We start from the raw sequence: 17,098 nt of genomic DNA, 5'->3' as shown, positions 1-17,098 counted from the left end.
TTCAGTTGTTAATGTCACAAAATTACATCTTTATGCATCTTGTGTCCAAAAGCATAGATGAATAATTAGGTTTTTAAATATATCAGTCTCTTAACATAGAGAACCAAAAGTAGAGCTACAGACCAAAGTCATAACAGTACTAGCGTTCATAATTGTCTGTCTGCTTACTTTTACCGGAGATTATTTCTTCAGAAGGCTTTGAGTTACTTGTTCAGTGCCCTTTCATCTCAACCTGAAGGACCCCCTTCACTGCAGGGCCGGTCTAGTCATCAGGGCAAGGCTTTCAGCTTTGGTTGATCTGGGAATGTCTTCATTTCTTCCTCATTTTTGAAGGACAGTTTTCCCAAATGTAGGATTCTTGGTTCACAGCTTTTTTCCTTCAATGCTTTCAACACATCAACCCATGCCTTCTAGCCTCCAAGGTTTCTGATGAGAAATCTCCTCACAACCTTATCAGTGAAAATATGATGAAAAGCAATGTTCCTCTGAGCTTTATAGATGTTAATAATGAGCCTTATCGTGTTTTACACAACACAACGTTTCCTTATACGTTGTAGCACCATTTTGAGACCAGGAACTGAGTGTTTTAAGTGTAGACATTACGAGGTCTATACAAGCCAAAATTACAGTTTTCTAAACTTGAAGTGAAAAGGCCACTGAACCATCTTATAGATTTTGATTTCTAACAAAGTAAATATCAATCTTGAAAAGCCCACACAAACAAACAAAAAGCCCATTGGGGGTCTTTTTTTTTTTTATTGAGTAAAGGGGTTTTGGGAGTAAAAAGTGAGGAAACCACTGTGGTCTCAGACATCCCCAGCCATGATTGCATAATTGGACCCTTTCTTGCTGTGCCCTCACAAAGCCCCATGGTGAAGTCATGGCAAGACCTGTCTATATAAGACCCTGGCTCGGCTGGGTGTTTGGTCTTTACAGCCCAGGAAGCTTTGGTGACCTGTCGGCCTTTGACCCTAGCTAGTTTGATTTCGACTTCTCTTTTTTTCATTTTGTTTATTGTTTTTTTATTTTCATTTTTCTTTTTTCTCTACTCCTTTTCTCTCCCAATTTTTTTTGCCTTTTTCTGTTTTTACTTTTTTCTTTTTTTTTCTCCTTTTTTAGTTTTTCTTTTTCTCAATTTTTCTTCGTTTCCTCCCTTCATTTTCTTTGTGTGTGTGTGTGTGTGTGTGTGTGTGAGTGTGTGTGTGCACATGTGTGTGTGCGCGTGTGTGTTTTTCATTTGTTTTTTTTTTGTGTTAGCGTTTTAGTACAGTTAGTATAGTTCATATTGTTAGTATAGTTCATATTGTTAGTATAGTTCATGTTGTTAGTATAGTTCATAAGCATAGTATTGTTAGTATTGTTAGTATTTTGTAGGTTGGTATTGTTGGTTAGCATAGTCCGTGTAATTAGCATTATTTAGCGTTAGTATAGTTAGTTGGTCACCATGCTTCAGGGGCGTAAGGCCATTACCACTGGTGAGGAGGACTTCTGTATTTACGAGATCCCCGAGATCACCAGTGAGGGCAGCGTCCCCCCCAGGAAGCAGTCTGATGTGACGTTCATCAAGAAAACCCAGAAGGACCCCGCTGGCCTCCAGGGACTTTGTCGTGAAGCCCAGAATATGAAGACCTCAAGTCACCCAAGTGTTGTCAAGTCACTTGAGGTGATCAACACCAAGGAAACGTTGGTTCTCCTTTCAGAATACGTAAGCAGAGACAACCTGCGTGACGATTTTACGCACCATGGCCAAGTGACGGAGGAGGTTCCAGACACATTCTGCCGGCTGTTATCGGTGGTGGAGTACTGCCACCAACAAGGTATGATAGGCGGGTATCTGAAGCTGGAGACACTGCTTTTTGGCAAGAAGCTGAAGGTAAAACGCACGGGGGTTGGACTGAGCATCCAGTTTGCTGGCTACAAACTCCACACTTTCTGGGACAGCCCCCCTTATTCTGCCCCGCGACTCTTCCTGCAGCAAAGGGAGGACACCCCTTCTGCAAATGCTTGGAACCTGGGGGTGGTTTGGTACTGCTTGGCCACCGGGTTGGAGCCGTTTGAGGGGCAAGTCTTCTGGGACGCGGAACGAAATATCGAAAACAGGGAGCACAGTGCTCTGGTTTTCATGTCCCTGGAGAGTGAAAACATGTGGTACACGTTGACAACTATCCAGCCCACGATCAGCACACCAACCACAGTCCGCTGCTGGAGCTCCCTCGCAACCTGTTCCAGCACAGGCCTGTCCTCAGAGCGGAGTAGTCTGACCTCCGAAGGGACCAGCATAGGGACCACGATTAGCGGGCCCAGATGCAACTTGCCGGCCACAAACTCCGACACCAGCAGTGAATACAGGCAGCCAGGGAGGATGTCCCTAGAGCCAAAAAATCAGGTTCTCAAACCTCTCAATAAATTAAAAAATGTATTTAAAAAAAATAACAAAATACAACCCCAAAAAAATGCCAATAAATGAGAGCCATGAGAGCCACGTGTCCGTGCCTTTATTTTATTTTGTTTTTTAACTTTAAAGGAACTTAAATGTTTGTTCTGAAAGAGAAGGGACAGTGCGAGTGGGGGAGGGACAGAGAGAGAATCCCAAGTCTACTCTGTGCTATAAGCTCGGAGCCCGAGACGTGCGGCTCCAGCTCACAAAACTGTGAGATGGCGACCTGAGCAAGACCAAGAGTGGGACGCTTGAGCCACTGAGGCCCACCCAGGAGCCCTGTCCCTGCGTTTTAAGTGCAGGGAACGATGCTGAGCTCCAGGAAGCCCGGGGACATGGCACAGGAGATTGGCCAGGGCGACGGGTGGGACCAGATCCAGAACAGCTTCACAGGCTGGAGGAGTGTCGGTGGGCTAGTGACCTGCTGGATGTGGAGTTGTAGGAAGCACAAGGTGGAGGTGGTGAAGTTTTGGAGTGATGGGGGGTTCGTGGGTCTGGAGCCGATGGCCAAGGAAGAATTCGTGAAGAAATCTTTGGTGCAAAAAGGTGATTGTATTAAAGCACGGGGACAGGTCCATGGGCAGGGAGAGCTGCACTGGCGTCGTGACGGGTAGCTCATTATATACCCTCAGGTTGGGAGGGGGTTAGGGAGAGAGCCAGACTTACTCTAGGACTCAAGGTTCCAGGACCTTGAGGGGCTAGCTGTTGCCAGGAAAACGCCATTTCTTGCCGTTTAATGAAACCTCAGCCATGAGACCCTTTAGATGGATCTGGGCAGGCCATAAGCGTGGAGGATGATTGCCAGCATATATGTTGCGGGGGTTGAGATGAAGTAGATTTGCAGGGTCCTCGAGGTTGGGATCATGTGAAGCTAAGGTTCTCTTTTGCCCGCACCAAAATGTCATACTGTCAGGCAGCTGAGCTCCTAGAGGGAGGTCACTCTGCCTGATTCATGGACTTGTGAATGGGCTGCAGGCAGTAAGGGAATTTAAGTTTTCATTTGCCTTAGTTTCCCACATGACCACGGCAAGCATTTAAACCCCTTTCTTTTGTTCTTGGGGAGCCAGGAGTGTCCAAGGACTAACACACACATTCCACCTGGGAGGGACGGTGCCAGCCTGGATTTAGCCCTGAGCCTGCCTTATGCTCCCTCATCATATCCCCCTGCCCCCTGAGCAGTTTTGACCCTGGAATTTTTAGGGTTGCTGCAGGCGGAAGGTCTCATCTTCTGTAGCTTCTTTCTGCTGAGCAAGGGCATAGAGTTGTCCCCACCTATCTCGGTCAATATGGGTCAGTCAGGGAACATAGAGGGGAGTTATAAAAGGCAGAGGCAGCTGAATCCACCGTGGGCAATGTGTATGAACCTCCTTGAGTAAAAAGGATCGTGTGTTGGCTTGAAGTGATTGCAGTGATGGAGTCTTGGTACCAGGCAGAGAGACATGGGAGAAAAAGCAGAACAGAATGAGAACCACTAGAAAGATCAGCCCAAGTGGAAGTCCTTTGGTAGCTGACGCACCTCCTCCAGTCCAGTTTAACCAATCATTACAGGAAAGGGATTGTTTAAAGTGCCAAGTTGGAGTACTCATGTCAGTGAGAAATCCAGAAATGTTTCTGTGGTCATCTGGAATGTACACACTGCATTTTGTTTTGATGAGAGTACAAGTTACACCTTGTGCAGCAGTTAGCACATAGGCCGTTCTATTTTGTAGAACTGTTTTCTGCATTCGAGTTATGTTCATATTTAACAGTATAATGGTATGTTGAGAGTCATTTAAGTCCTTAACTGTGTAACAGGTGATGTATGTACAGCCATCCTGTAGACTCTGTTTGGTTCAGTAAGCAATCAGCTAATTAATCAGAGGTACTCTTCTGGAACCGAGAAAAACAGGGGTGACTGGTTAGAGCAAATCACAAACTTAGTGTTTCCCAGTGCTGCCAGTGAGATGTTAGATGTCGGGCGGGAAGCATCCTCAGAGGAGAGTGGGAAGAGGCAGCAGGAATGAGGTTGGTCTTTCTGGTTTGTACCTCAAATATCTGTGGTGGTCCTTTTGAATGGCCCATTGTAAGAAGGACTTGTTAGTAGAACTTGGGGAAAGAGAATGAAAAAGAAAGAATGAAAAAGAAAGTTGCCATCATCATAAGAGGTGTGAACAAGTGTTCCACAGGTTCACAGGAAGAAGAAGGCACATTCGTGTGCTCATGGATTTCCTGCGAAAGGGGGTACAGGTTTCATTTAGATACGGGAGCCCGTGAAAAATGCCCCTGTAACTTGACTGCAGCCCTTTTATTTTGGAGTCAAATCCCCTGTTGTATTCGACTTTCCATCCTTTGAATAAACCAGGTCTTTTGGGTTTCTATGGGGTAGGTTTCTAGTAACTGTCAGATCAGGTTTAGGAGGGACATGTTTGCATGCTTAGAGATTTATGAATTAACCCAGCCTCAAGTGAAGGATGAATAAACCACTAGCCTCTTTGTCTATTGATAGGTGAATCCATCCCATCTTCCAGTCATTTAAATCATATACCCATGGGGTTATTATTCCCGCAGAATAACAAGCAAGAAGATTGTCCATACCTGTGCTACTGTGACAAAGTTTACCTCGAGTTGTCTAGCTTAGGCAAACAACAAACTTTTAAAGACAATCATAACTAGGATTTACCATCCCTAACGATGCGTTCTTGAAACATAGTTTGTCTCTGTAAAAACCCTCATTTCCAGAGATGGCCAAATCGAGACTAATTCGCTCGTAGGACAAGTCCAGCTTTAACAACCTTGGCCCAATTGTTTCCATAAGTTCAGCAAGAATAGCGATGGATCATAAGGATCTTTTCAAGTCTGCTCTGCCAGAACCTTTTATCAGGAATCTCCAGACTGAACTTTTTGTAGCCTCTCCGGGCCAGAGGCCACAGTTACTTGCCACAGTTACTTGTGTCAGACAGGCCTGCAGTATCTGTGGAATTGGGCGAATTCCTCTTCACGAAGTCCCCGAGATATCCTGAGGTTCCTGCACCTGCCAGGAAGTGACATTCTTGACTCACCTGGGGAGGCTACTGGGAACTCTGGAAGCAAGGTATCGGGTCAACATTTCCAAGGGGCTGTATGGCTCCATGTTTCCCAAAGTCAACCTTGGTCCCTTGGAGCTACACGCTCACACCTCTGAGTCTGTGCATGGCTCTCAAATAGGACGTCCCAGTCAAAGCCTTGGTAAAAATAACCAGTATTTCCAATGGTGTCCCATTCCAAGGACTTAACGCAAATGAGTACGATTGTCACGAGAGAAAGGATACTCACTGGGAGTGTGTGAATGTCAGAGGGTTTAGGTAGAGAGAAAAGATAAACGCTTCCGCTCACAAAGGAATGCTTGATGACATTTCTGTAGATCATAGCTATCTTAAGAGGAAGTTTCCTTCACCAGAAAGAGCAAACATCGGAAAACCAGCAGTGTCTCTGACAAGAGTCCCAAAACTCTGATCTTCCTCAGTTCGTTCAGTCCCACGTTCCCAACTCTTGTTCAGTTTGATTGCGTCTTTTTCATTCTGAACTCTGGACATTCTTACCCGTTTTCATGTTCATCTTAAAGACATCAAATACCCGTGTTTGTCCACAGAGCCCTTTTTCCGAATTGAGAGGTCCTTAAGGATGCAGCTGACGAGGAAACTCAGTTATTTCTGCGACACATAACACTTCAATAATCGGACTATCAACTGACGACCTTATGCCAAAACACTGAAAACTTTAGGAATCGCGTGTAGAGTGGGGGTAGTTGCAACATTTACCCGTGCAGTACAGCCCAAGGTTTACCATCATTTGATAGAGCTTTTCTGAGTAACTTAACATACCAAATGAAAAGGCCTACCTGGTCAGAAAGACTTCATTTACAATTGAAATCTTGGGAAAGTCTGCTAAAACCTTAGAAGGTTATGAAGCCTGTCCCAAATAGGATTGCAGGTCATTACAAACCTTACAACTTTATTTATTCAACCAAGGTTGAAGGTGGCAATGAGAGATCCTACAGGCAAACGTGTAGCATCATAGAGCTGTTAGCAAAGCCTAGCTCCTTTACCAAGGACACATTTTCACTTGAGGTCATCAGAGACCTGATCTTTAGAAAGCTTTGGTTCTCCTGGCAGACAACTGAGAAAATGAACCTTGTTTCCCAAGCAGACAAACCTTATGTTTAGGAATCAATGCTTGAGCACTTGGTCCTATTTGGAAAAAAAAAAAAAACCTAGATGTCCAATGAACTTCATCTCCTTTGTCATGCAGACTTGAAAGAAAACTTTAAAGTTTCAGGTTACTGAGGCGCCTGGGTGGCTCAGTGGGTTGAGCTTCGGACTTGGGCTCAGGGCATGACCTCCCGGTCCGTGAGTTCGAGCCTCATGTCAGGCTCTGCGCTGACAGCTCAGAGCCCGGAGCCTGCTTCGGACTCTGTGCCTCCCTCTCTCTCTAGCCCTCCCCCGTTTGCTCTCTTTCAAAAGTGCATAAATGTTAAAAAAAAAACAAAAACAAAAAAACAGCAACAACGAAACCTTAAAGTTTCATGTTACCAAAGACTTTGAAAGCTATCTTAACCTGTGACAACTTTGAACCAGGCACAACTAACCATTATTTTAAGTCATCTTTGTGCTAACAAATTGCAACCGAGATAAAATGAGCTTCTCTGACGTTTGGTAAACCTTGGTAGAAAAAACGTTTTCTATTTAATGCTGATAAGTCTAAAGACAGGTCCGCCAAACTTAGGTGAGTTTCAACACTGAATTGTTTCACCTGCGTCCACTTAAAAAAAGAAAATCCGTTTGTTCTCCCGGGATGCCAGTGGGGAGGGATCTGGGGCGGGTGGTCCCAGGGGTGCTCTGGGCTCCTTGACCTGGAGGGTAGGAGAAGGAGCCGGCGGGGCCCGAGGCACTGAGGATGGGATAGGAACCAGGTACTCAGGCCACACCCAAGGTGGTGCAGAAACAGGAGGAGGGGGAGGGGAAGGCAGAAGAGGTGAGGTGCCAGCAGAAGGCAGACAAGGACAATTTCCTGGTTCCAACCTCATCAGCTCTGTCAGAGGCACAGATGCCATGTTTTCTGTTCCCCCAAAGTGGAAATGGGCGATCTGGGTCAGGCCAGAGAAGAGGGGAAAACAAATGGAGTTTTAGCAGCTGCTCGGGAATATTCCTTCAAGTCCCCGTCCCAAGGAAGACTAAGCACACGTGGCTCTAATCATAGCTGTGAAGCCGGGAAATAAATGAGGGAGAAGCCCTCACATCTAGTAGGAGGAGGAACAGAGAGAAAGGGTCCGCGTCCCCTTTGTCAGGGATGGCCTGTGTTTCCTCCCTTAACCTGGGTTCTCTTAGGAGGAAGGAGGCCTGTTGAGACAATTATCATCCGGTATATCAGGAGGGAGTTTCCTGACCTGGTTCCTGAGCACGTTCCCCAAGGGGCCCCAGGGTCCGGGTAGCCATGAAGGCCTGGAGGTGGGTACCTCTGTCCGTTTACTAAGGCCACACAGTGTTATAGGATCAGTCCTTTCTGCATTTTGCAAGCCCAGTTGTTGCCAGTGGGTTACAAAGGCATCCCAAGGGAGAATCTTTGGAGACTGAGGAGAAGCCCCCATGCTCCTCCCAGAGAGAAAAGTCAAAAGAAAAGAGAGAGAGGCTCCGTTGCCGCTGACCGTGCCCCCGACTCCTGGGTGGCACCCCATGCACACGGTATGTCAGAGCTTCCTGGTGCCCCAGGCGTCCCTCGAATAAAATCTCCATGGCCGCCAACTGGCCGGCTAAGGGCTCCTGAAGGAGGGATGCTAGCATCCCCCCACTTCCCCATTGCATTCTAGACTGCAGACGGGAGCCTGGCGAATGGACCGAAATACCTTACCCTGAAGGCCGTGCCTGAAAAGGGCCCTGATGGTCATGTCCTGATTCCCTGGTCTTTGAAGAGCGTTCCACAGAGGCCAGGCTCCAGGTTCTTGAAGAACCTGCTGTTTGTAACCCACGGAAAACACTAGAAAAGTTTCACAAGGGGGAATCAATTGCCCAGTTTTGTAATTTCAGTAGTAGTTAGTAGAGGACATTGACAGAAAGCAGCACAGGTGGAAATCCATCATGGTCCAAGTGACAGTCCCACCCATAGAGTCTTCACAAGCAACTCCCCTAGGGAACGGTCCCCAGTTGGGTTTTAATTCACTCAGGTACTGGTTCCTGCCATCTCCCAGTGGAGCTGTTGCGGCCAGAGGTGGCTAGTCCAGAGTGGTGGAGGGGATCGCATTAGACCCCTGACGAGGAAACCTCACTTGGCAGTGTTAGGCTTCGTGGCTTAGGTGGCTGTCCCGTGCCCTACGCAGACAACGTTGTCTAAGGACAGGAGTGAAGACAGGAAACCAAGTTTCTGGATCTCATTACCATCCCGGCCAGGGTCCCAACTTGCAGCCAAAGGGCAGGCGCTCTCCTCCCCACAGAGTGGCCGGGGCTAGAGGGTGGCAGCCTGCTCAATCGACAGGAGAGTGTTCCAGTAAGACCACACTCCCCGAAAAGCCCCTGAAATGAGAGTAAAGGAGGAAAAGAGAAAAGTAGAAGCTTGCAGGATGATTGCCAGCTTCTATCTTGGGGGACTTGAGAGAAAGGAAGCAGACTTCCTCGAAGGAAGGATCCTCGAGGATCCTCGAGGTTGGGATCATGTGAAGCTAAGGTTCTCTTTTGTCCCCCACCAAAATGTCATTCTCGGGGCAGCTGAGCTCCCCCAGGGAGGCTGCTCTGCCTGTTTCAAGGACTTGTCAATGGGCTGTAGGCAGTAAGGGGATTTATTTTCCACTGGCCTTACTTTCCACACATCACCATGGCAAGCCCATAAACCCCTTTCCTTTCTTCTTGGGTAGCCAGGACTGTCTGGGGTTATCAAACATATTCCAACCAGGGGGGCGGGAGGGGTGCAGTACCGGCCTGTATTTTGCCCTCAGCCTTCCTTATGCTCCCTCATCACAGGGCACACCATCATGGTAAGGCCCTCCCGTTTTGCCGACTCCCACAGCCACAGTCCTTCCCCAAACCAGGAGGTACAACAGGTCAGTGGCAGGACAAAAGACTGCCGGTGAGCCCGCTATACCTGCCGAACCCTTCAAAGAGAAACCGAGGCCCGAAGGGCACCAGGAGACAGAGCACAAGGAAAAAGTGCCAGGCAGTCTCCCAGCCAGCCTAGAGTCCAGGATCCCCAAAGGGAGCCCAGCCCCCTAGCGGAGCCCTGGAGCCTTCTCCTCCAGCTCCAGTTCAGCCCCGCCCCCCCCCCCCCCCCCCCCACTGGAGCTCGGGCACATCATCCGGCAGCAACACCCCCAGCACTAAGCTGAGCCCCAGAGGGAACCGACGGGACCCAGCCTCTGTCATGGGGAACAAGGTCCACCACCAGTAGTGAATACCGGGACCCATGGACAATGACCCCAGGATCCCGATTTGGTAACACGAGCCAAAAGGGACCGGTACGAAGGTTATTCAGATTCTTAGTAACAGCGTTTTGCTATGTGACACCTAAAAAAGGGAATAAAATCGTATCCCTTTGACCTTTATAAATATCATCAAATAACACCATTTGAAACCTACACTGAAGGAAGACAGGAAGCTGCACCGAAGGAAGCAGCTGAGCCACAGTCCATGTCTTTATTTTGTTCTTTCACTTTACCTGGGTTTTATTGTATTTGATTATTCTTTTTATCTGTTTATATTGGTTTAATCCATGCCCATTGTACTTTACAAAGTGAAAAGACAAGTACCTTTGTATACCATATACAGACACAGCGTCGCACAGTGGGGCCCAGGGGTGGGGCAGAGGAGACCACTTTCCCTGGGAACAGAAGTTCTAATGCCAGGAATGGATCTGGGTAGAAGGCTGGGCAGCCAGCCATGCCAGCCCCTGCTTAGGTCAATTCCCATTTCCTGGGTCTCCCCTCTCCCCCCAACTCCTAAAAAAGAGCCCCAGAGATAAGACCAAGGACGGGATCCTGTCCCATTGGGCGAGTGCCCACGTCAAGAGAAGAAATATACACCCCTGAACACATAGCACGTGGGAAGGGATACCGTTTCAAAAAACTTAAATGAATATTTACTTAGAGAGGGACAGTGCAAGTAGGGGAGGGACAGAGGGAGAATCCCAAGTCTACTCTGTGCTATCAGCTCGGAGCCCGACGCGGGGCTCCAGCTCACAAAACTGTGAGATGGCGACCTGAGCAAGACCAAGAGTGGGACGCTTGAGCCACTGAGGCCCACCCGGGAGCCCCGACCCTGCGTTTTAAGTGCAGGGAACGATGCTGAGCTCCAGGAAGCCCGGGGACATGGCACAGGAGATTGGTCAGGGTGATGGGTGGGACCAGATCCAGAACAGCTTCACAGGCTGGAGGAGTGTCGGTGGGATAGTGACCTGCTGGATGTGGAGTTGTAGGAAGCACAAGGTGGAGGGCCACACCATCATGGTGAGGCCCTTCCTTTTTGCTGACTCCATGAGCCACAGCCCTTCCCCAATCCAAGTTCCAGCCATCTGGGGCGTGGGGGGGGGGGGTCTTTTGGGAGGCGCCAGGACAAATACCGAGCAGGGAATGCAACTATATTCTAGTATTTGCGACCCTCAAATGAGAAAACCTTTGGAGGAAATTGATGAGCGTCCACCCAAGCAAGAGAGCAGAGTTCAAAGCCGTTATGAAGGACCGATGGGAAAATATAGGGCAGGAGGAAGGACTCAGTCCTTATGTGGAGCCAGGCCATGACACCGAGGCCCCCCGGCTGCCTCAGGTAATGACAGAGCAGAAGGCAAAATGTCCAGGCAGTCTCCCACCAGCCTAGAGCCCAGCCCTCTCCCGGAGCCTCATTCCAGCCTTCTGCAGCTCCAGCATATTCTCAAAGCAGAGCCTTTTGACTTCTGTAGGAACCAGCATCATGAGAACCATTAGCCCGGCCAGGTGTGACCCATTCACCACAGACTCAGACACGCACGGCGAACGCTGGGAGCCAGGGAGCACGTCCCTAGAGCCAGAAAACCGCTGTGTAGAAACTGCATACAGATTGAAAAAAAAGATTTTTCAAAACAGTAAAGTAAAATAAAACCCAAATGAGAGAGCCACGGCTCCATGCCTCCATTTTATTTTGTTTTGTTTTGTTTCATTTTCGAAGTTTAAAGCAACTTCAATAAATACCTGTTTTGAAGGAGAGGGACAGGACGAGTGCTGGAGGGGCAGAGAGAGAACCCAAGCAGCCTCTGTGCTATCAGCTCAGAGCCCGATGTGGGGCTCCAACTCACAAAACTGTGAGATCACGACCTGAGCAAAACCACGTGTGGGATGCCGAGGGACTGAGGCCCACCCAGGTTCCCCGTCCCTGCATTTTAAGTGCAGCGAAAGATGCTGAGCTCCAGGAAGCCCCGGGACAGGTGCAGGACACTGGCCAGGAATCGGACCCAAACCCACGCAGGTGTGTGTGATGCAACGTGCGTGCACCGTGTGGACACAGTGGCCTGGGCAAGCAGATACGGTCCCGTGGACAACGGGAATGTGCACACCCCTCAGAGTTCTCTGCAGTGGATTCCCATCAAGAGGGTATCTCGTGTCCGCGGCCTACAAGAGGAGAGGCCACCCTAGCTGCGGGTCTGTCCTTCTGTCCCCAGCTGGGTGAAGCTTTAGAGACTGGGCTGCTTTTCCTGAGGCATCTCTCTCCTCCCCTGCTCTTGTGTTTTTTGTGTGGGGAGGAGGGAGGCCGTTATTCCAAATCTTGTAATGAAGTTGATGCCGCAGAAAGGTGTATCACAGATACTCTGTTTGCATCCTCGCCGCACAGAATTGGGGCCACGCATGTCCCGGTCGGAGGAGTGTGGAGTGATGCAGTCCTAGGGAATTCACCAGAACAACTAAATGGAAAAATCACCTAAGGGACTTGTCGTGGGAGTATTGCAGGGCAGAAATGCAGACCTTGGAGGCGCCTGGGTGGCTCAGTCGGTGAATGGCTGACTTCGGCTCAGGTCACGATCTTGCAGTTCCTGGGTCCGAGTTCCTCATCAGGCCCTGTGCTGACGGCTTGGAGCCCGGAGCCTGCTTCAGATCCTGTGTCTCCCTCTCTCTCTGCCCCTCCCCAGCTCTCACTCTGTCTCTGTCTCTCTCAAAAATAAAGAAATGTTATAACAAAATTTTTTTTTTACAGAAATGTAGAGATTGTGGGGCGCCTGGGTGGCTCAGTTGTTTAGGTGTCCCAATTTAGCTCAGGTCGTGACTTGCAGTTTGTGGGTTTGAGCCCCGCGTCGGGCTCTGTGCTGACAGCTCGGACCCTGGAGCCTGCTTCGGATTCTGTCTCTTCCCCCTCTCTCTGTCCCTCCCGTGCTCATGCTCTGTCTCTCTCTGTCTCTCAGAAATAAATAAACACTAAAAATTAAAAAAAAAAAAAAGAAAGCAATGTAGAGATTGTATCCTACCTTCCTACACTAACATTGCCCCACATTTTCAGAAGGGCCAAGGGGAACATTTAGGTCCTGTGGCCTATGTTGCTTATGACCAAGAGTTCACAACAGGGTAACAAAGTCCTGAGAACCAGCCTGTGTGGGAGTGGAAATGGCGTGGGGTGGGCCCCCAAAGTAGCTTAGGGGTCCCAAACGTTGCAGCTGAGTCTCCACTGTAATGCAGGAGTCTAGCTTTTCCATGTCCCGCATGGGGAGGGATCCCCCCCGCCCCCCACCACAGGAACCTGGAGGGTTTTCACACCAAAGGAAGCTGTGCACATACAGGACAGAGGTGGGGGAGGCAGGCAAGGGTGGGCGTTTGGAGCAGCACCCCTTATTTCCAGGACCACGCCCACTAGTGCATTTTGCTCTGCATCCCCAGACTTGAATGTCCCCTAGCTCAGGGCCTGGGAAGCAGTCTGCTGGGAGCATGGGATGCTCCACCAATGAGACTTTCTCCTGTGAGCTCAGGGCCCCTGGCTGCCTCTGGTCTCCTTAGTCCAAGCGGGTTTTCGGGGACAGTCTTCATGTTCTAAAGAGTGGGGACCAACGTGACCACTTCCGCGACTCAAGACACCTTTGGCTGCAGGTGCACAGTGGGCTCTGGCTGGGGAGCTTCAGAGACAGTCATTGCGTCCCTCAGCGATTTGACACCCCTGGTGGGTTCTCACCTGCTTCCTGAATTATGAAATTACTTCATGCAGCTTGTGTGATGAACAGTCTCTCGTAAAACATGAACTCAGGGTAGAGAGTGGTCAGTGTCGAGAGAGGACATTAAAGGGGATGTGGCAGACGTGTCCATGTGGCTCCCGGTGGCATTATCCACTACTCGGAGTAACCAGACACCGGACTTTGAACTGCGCGTGTGGCCGCCCAAGACCCTAGGGTTCCCGGCATCGTCTGCGGCAGGGCCGGTTGAGTGACCAGACTCTCCCCACTGGATGGGACGGGAAGCGATTTGTCCTTCTGGGGTGTCTCCTAGCAGAGAACCAGGCCCTTTCTGCTTCTCTCCCTGTCCTGCTGCTGGGAACGCAAACTCCCACCCTGGCCCCAGGGCGGCTCCTCTGGGATGACAGGGCTTTGGGGAGAGGAGCTTCCTGGGGCAGCCCTGCCAGGCCAGCCCTGGACCGTCTGCCTGTAGACCGAGCCGGAGAGAGATGCAAACTCATGCGGGGCACCTCCGTGACAGCAGCTGAAGCTTGTCGTAACCAGGACAGCAGTCTTGGGGCAGACTTTTCTGTGTGCTTCCTTTGGGGCAGGCTGCTCCCAGAACCAAAGCCCTCCGAAATTCTCGGCCCTTCCTTCCGTGGGGTGAACAGCCAAGCTCGGCTCTAGCCCTCCCCTCTTCAGGGGCTTCCCTGGAAATACAAGAGGCTCCACGCTCCCAACGTAAGGAGTCCACCTCGTATCTTCAGGGACTTCATCCTCTTCCCTCCCACACGGTGCATTCCCACCCTCCGCCAGAGAGGTAGCTGGCTTTGAAATAGGCTGTGCTGACTCTCGCCCCGCTAATAGCTGCGGATTCTAATTAAATAACTCCGGGAACAGGCCATCTCGCGCACGGTGTGACTTGATTATTGCTCGAAAGATGAGTTTGGAGCTGACAAGTTCCCTGCGAAGCTGACAAGCCTAAAAGCTGAATTTGACGAACCGACCAAACAGCAAGCACGGTAGGAAGGTGGAGTCCAGGACTTGAGGACGACTGGGCCTGAGCTCTCACTCTGGGGAGACAGATACCGAGGACTTCACAGGTGCCTGGTCTGCTCAGGGTCATTTCCTATATGCCCTCCGCTCTTACGGAACCTGCATCTTATGGGGGGGAAGGACTTCTAATAACATTAACTTTGCTGAAGATGTCATGACAACGTATACAGTCCATTTGTTTGTTACTCTTAATTGTCTGCAAAGGGTCTGGTAGTGCCGCTTTAAAATAAAGTGTATCTAGAGAAAATCTGAGGTTCAGTAAGGCCTACAGATCAGGAGACGATGCCTTTGAGAAGAGTTTGTTACTCACGGTTCCCAGGAGGAAGGGGCACGCCACACCGTGCAGGGCCACGTGAAGAAACCCCAGGAGGAGGGACAATTGTGACAGGCGCCTTCCTTGTGGTTTCTGCAGGAGGCAACAAGCAAGGCAGGTGACACGCTTAGGATTGGCTAGTGTGGATAATTTCAGGACCCTGGGGCCTGGGTGGGGGCTGTCCCGAATGATCTGGTACCTGGCCCGGGGGTGATGACGCCAGGTAGACAGTGGCCCGGGGTCGGAGAGTCTGACAGCCTGAAAGGAGGTGGGGGGGTGTGGGCTCTGCGTTGGTCGTTTCTATTTGGCGAGTGGGCCCCTAGAAGGAGGATTCTTCCTGGGGGCGGGAGGGGGTGGTGACAAGCCAGAGAGGTCAAGTCAAAGTGACTCAGCACGCGACCTGTCAGGCAGACAGATGCACGCACACCGGCCTCATCTTACGTGTTACCTTCTCGGAGGAACCATCCCCGCCTACCCAACCCCCAGTCACAGCGTCCCCCACCCCTAGTCTCCCTTGCCATTACCAACTTCATCCCTTCGGGGCATTCAGGGCTCCACCCCTGCTCGAGCACCCAGGCACGGCTCCCCCATCTGGAGAAAGAGTCCTCATGCACAAGGGCACCAGGTCCTGTGCAATCTCTTCTCCCATGATTGTTCCCCCACGCCCCAGCCGTGGCTGGCCCCCAGCCTCCTCCAGCCCCACCCTGGCGCTTCTGAGCCTCCTGACTCCTGCCTTTCCTCTGACACGCATGCCCCTTCTAACACAGTGTGCTCACTGTCTGCCCTCCACAGTGTCTTTGCCTCAGGAGCAGGGCACAGAGGTATCTGGGGGTTGTTGTTTGTTTGTTTGTTTTGTCTCATTCATTGCTGTGTCTACACCTAGGTCGGTGCCAGGCACACGTAGGGGGTCAAAGGGTGAATAAACAGCCCTCAGCACTACCCAGGACATTCTGGTTTGTGGTCTACAACATTCACTCACCTGGGGCACATTCACTGAGGCCCTCGCATGCCAGGCTGGTTCCAGACACCAGGGCACAGTGGCGGCTCAAGCCAGCAGGGGTCTCCATTCTCATGTAGCCAACGGTCTAGTGGGAGAGACGAAAAAAACAGAAGTGACGTGTACGCAAAGTCAGGTGGCGGCATATAGAGTGGAGAAAAATAAAATCAGGAAGGATGTTGGACGCAGTTCCTAAAGGTGTTTCGGGAGCAAGTGATGCACTGGGCAGAGTTCCAGGTTGCGAGAAGAGCAAGTGCAAAGGCCCTGAGGCTGCAGCGGGATGCCCGTGTCTTAATTATTAGTGTGGAATCTTAGCTTTGTCTCGAGTCTGTATTTTGTGCGTTCGGTACTCCTTGGTTTCACCTTTCTAGCTAATTAACCCGAGTCTGCGTTATCAATCTGTTGAACTCAGCCAACCCCAGGGGGCAGGTACAAGTACACGTGGGGATACTGAGACCACCCTGGGGGATGTTGCTAGGAATGATGAGCAGTGTCCCGGAGCAGAAGACAGAGCAGGGCTCCCATGCAGCCAGCTCAGGCTAGGTGTGGCAGCGAGAGGGCCATAAGGACAGGTGTGTGGCAGTTATCACACTACAGCCCTCCCACTCAGGGTGCCTTGCGTTTCCACCCGGGCCTGGGCTGGCTGCTCCTTCTTGCTCTCTGTTGGATGGGCACCCATTTGTTCATTCGTTCATTCATTCATTCACTTTCTCATTCATCATGTATTCCCATTGCTTCCCTGTGGCCAGATGATGGCTCATCCTGGGAGACCCTCCTCCTCGAAGCCCTTCTTGATTCCCACCGCCTTCCACAGCCCCCTCTGGCCTCACCGAGACCCCTCCGGCACAGGGCTGTGATCACCCTGGTTCCTCTCCAGTCCGTGAGCTCTCTAAGGGCTCTGGGCCAGATGCAGAAACGGGCTGAGAAAAATGTGACGATAGATAGAATACTGAATAGACACAGGCCACCTGTGGGTCAAGCCCACCTCCTCCCTCTCTCTAGGACCAGAAGGGCTCCATCATTAATAGGAGCCGAGGGACCTTCTCTTACTCCCGTGCTCATTTACACCATTAAGAGTCTGGATTTTTTTTTCCAATTTTAATTTATTTTAAACTTTGAGGACATGTCAGAATGGTACCTCTCGGTAATGAGAAACTAATTATCACTTCAAGGGCGGGAATCCATCTGTTGTGTCTGA

General features: G+C 50.4%; 1 protein-coding gene across 2 annotated transcripts in view; it reads left to right on the top strand.

The window, feature by feature from the left end:
• Positions 1-233: 233 nt before the first annotated feature.
• The window catches only part of LOC131505461 (serine/threonine-protein kinase MARK2-like), a 51,223-nt gene continuing 34,358 nt past the window's right edge, over positions 234-17,098 (top strand). Inside the window, exon 1 of one of the 2 annotated variants that reach the window (XM_058719246.1) lies at positions 234-1,305. The gene's annotated coding sequence lies outside the window, so the exon portion shown is untranslated. Of the gene's footprint in view, positions 1,324-17,098 lie in introns of both variants that reach the window. The other variant, XM_058719088.1, reaches the window with a different exon arrangement.

Source organism: Neofelis nebulosa, chromosome 1, assembly GCF_028018385.1.
Source record: "Neofelis nebulosa isolate mNeoNeb1 chromosome 1, mNeoNeb1.pri, whole genome shotgun sequence".
NCBI classification, from domain to species: Eukaryota; Metazoa; Chordata; class Mammalia; order Carnivora; family Felidae; genus Neofelis; species Neofelis nebulosa.
The sequence above is the reverse complement of the archived record's forward strand: the minus strand, read 5'-3'. Positions and strand labels throughout refer to the sequence as shown.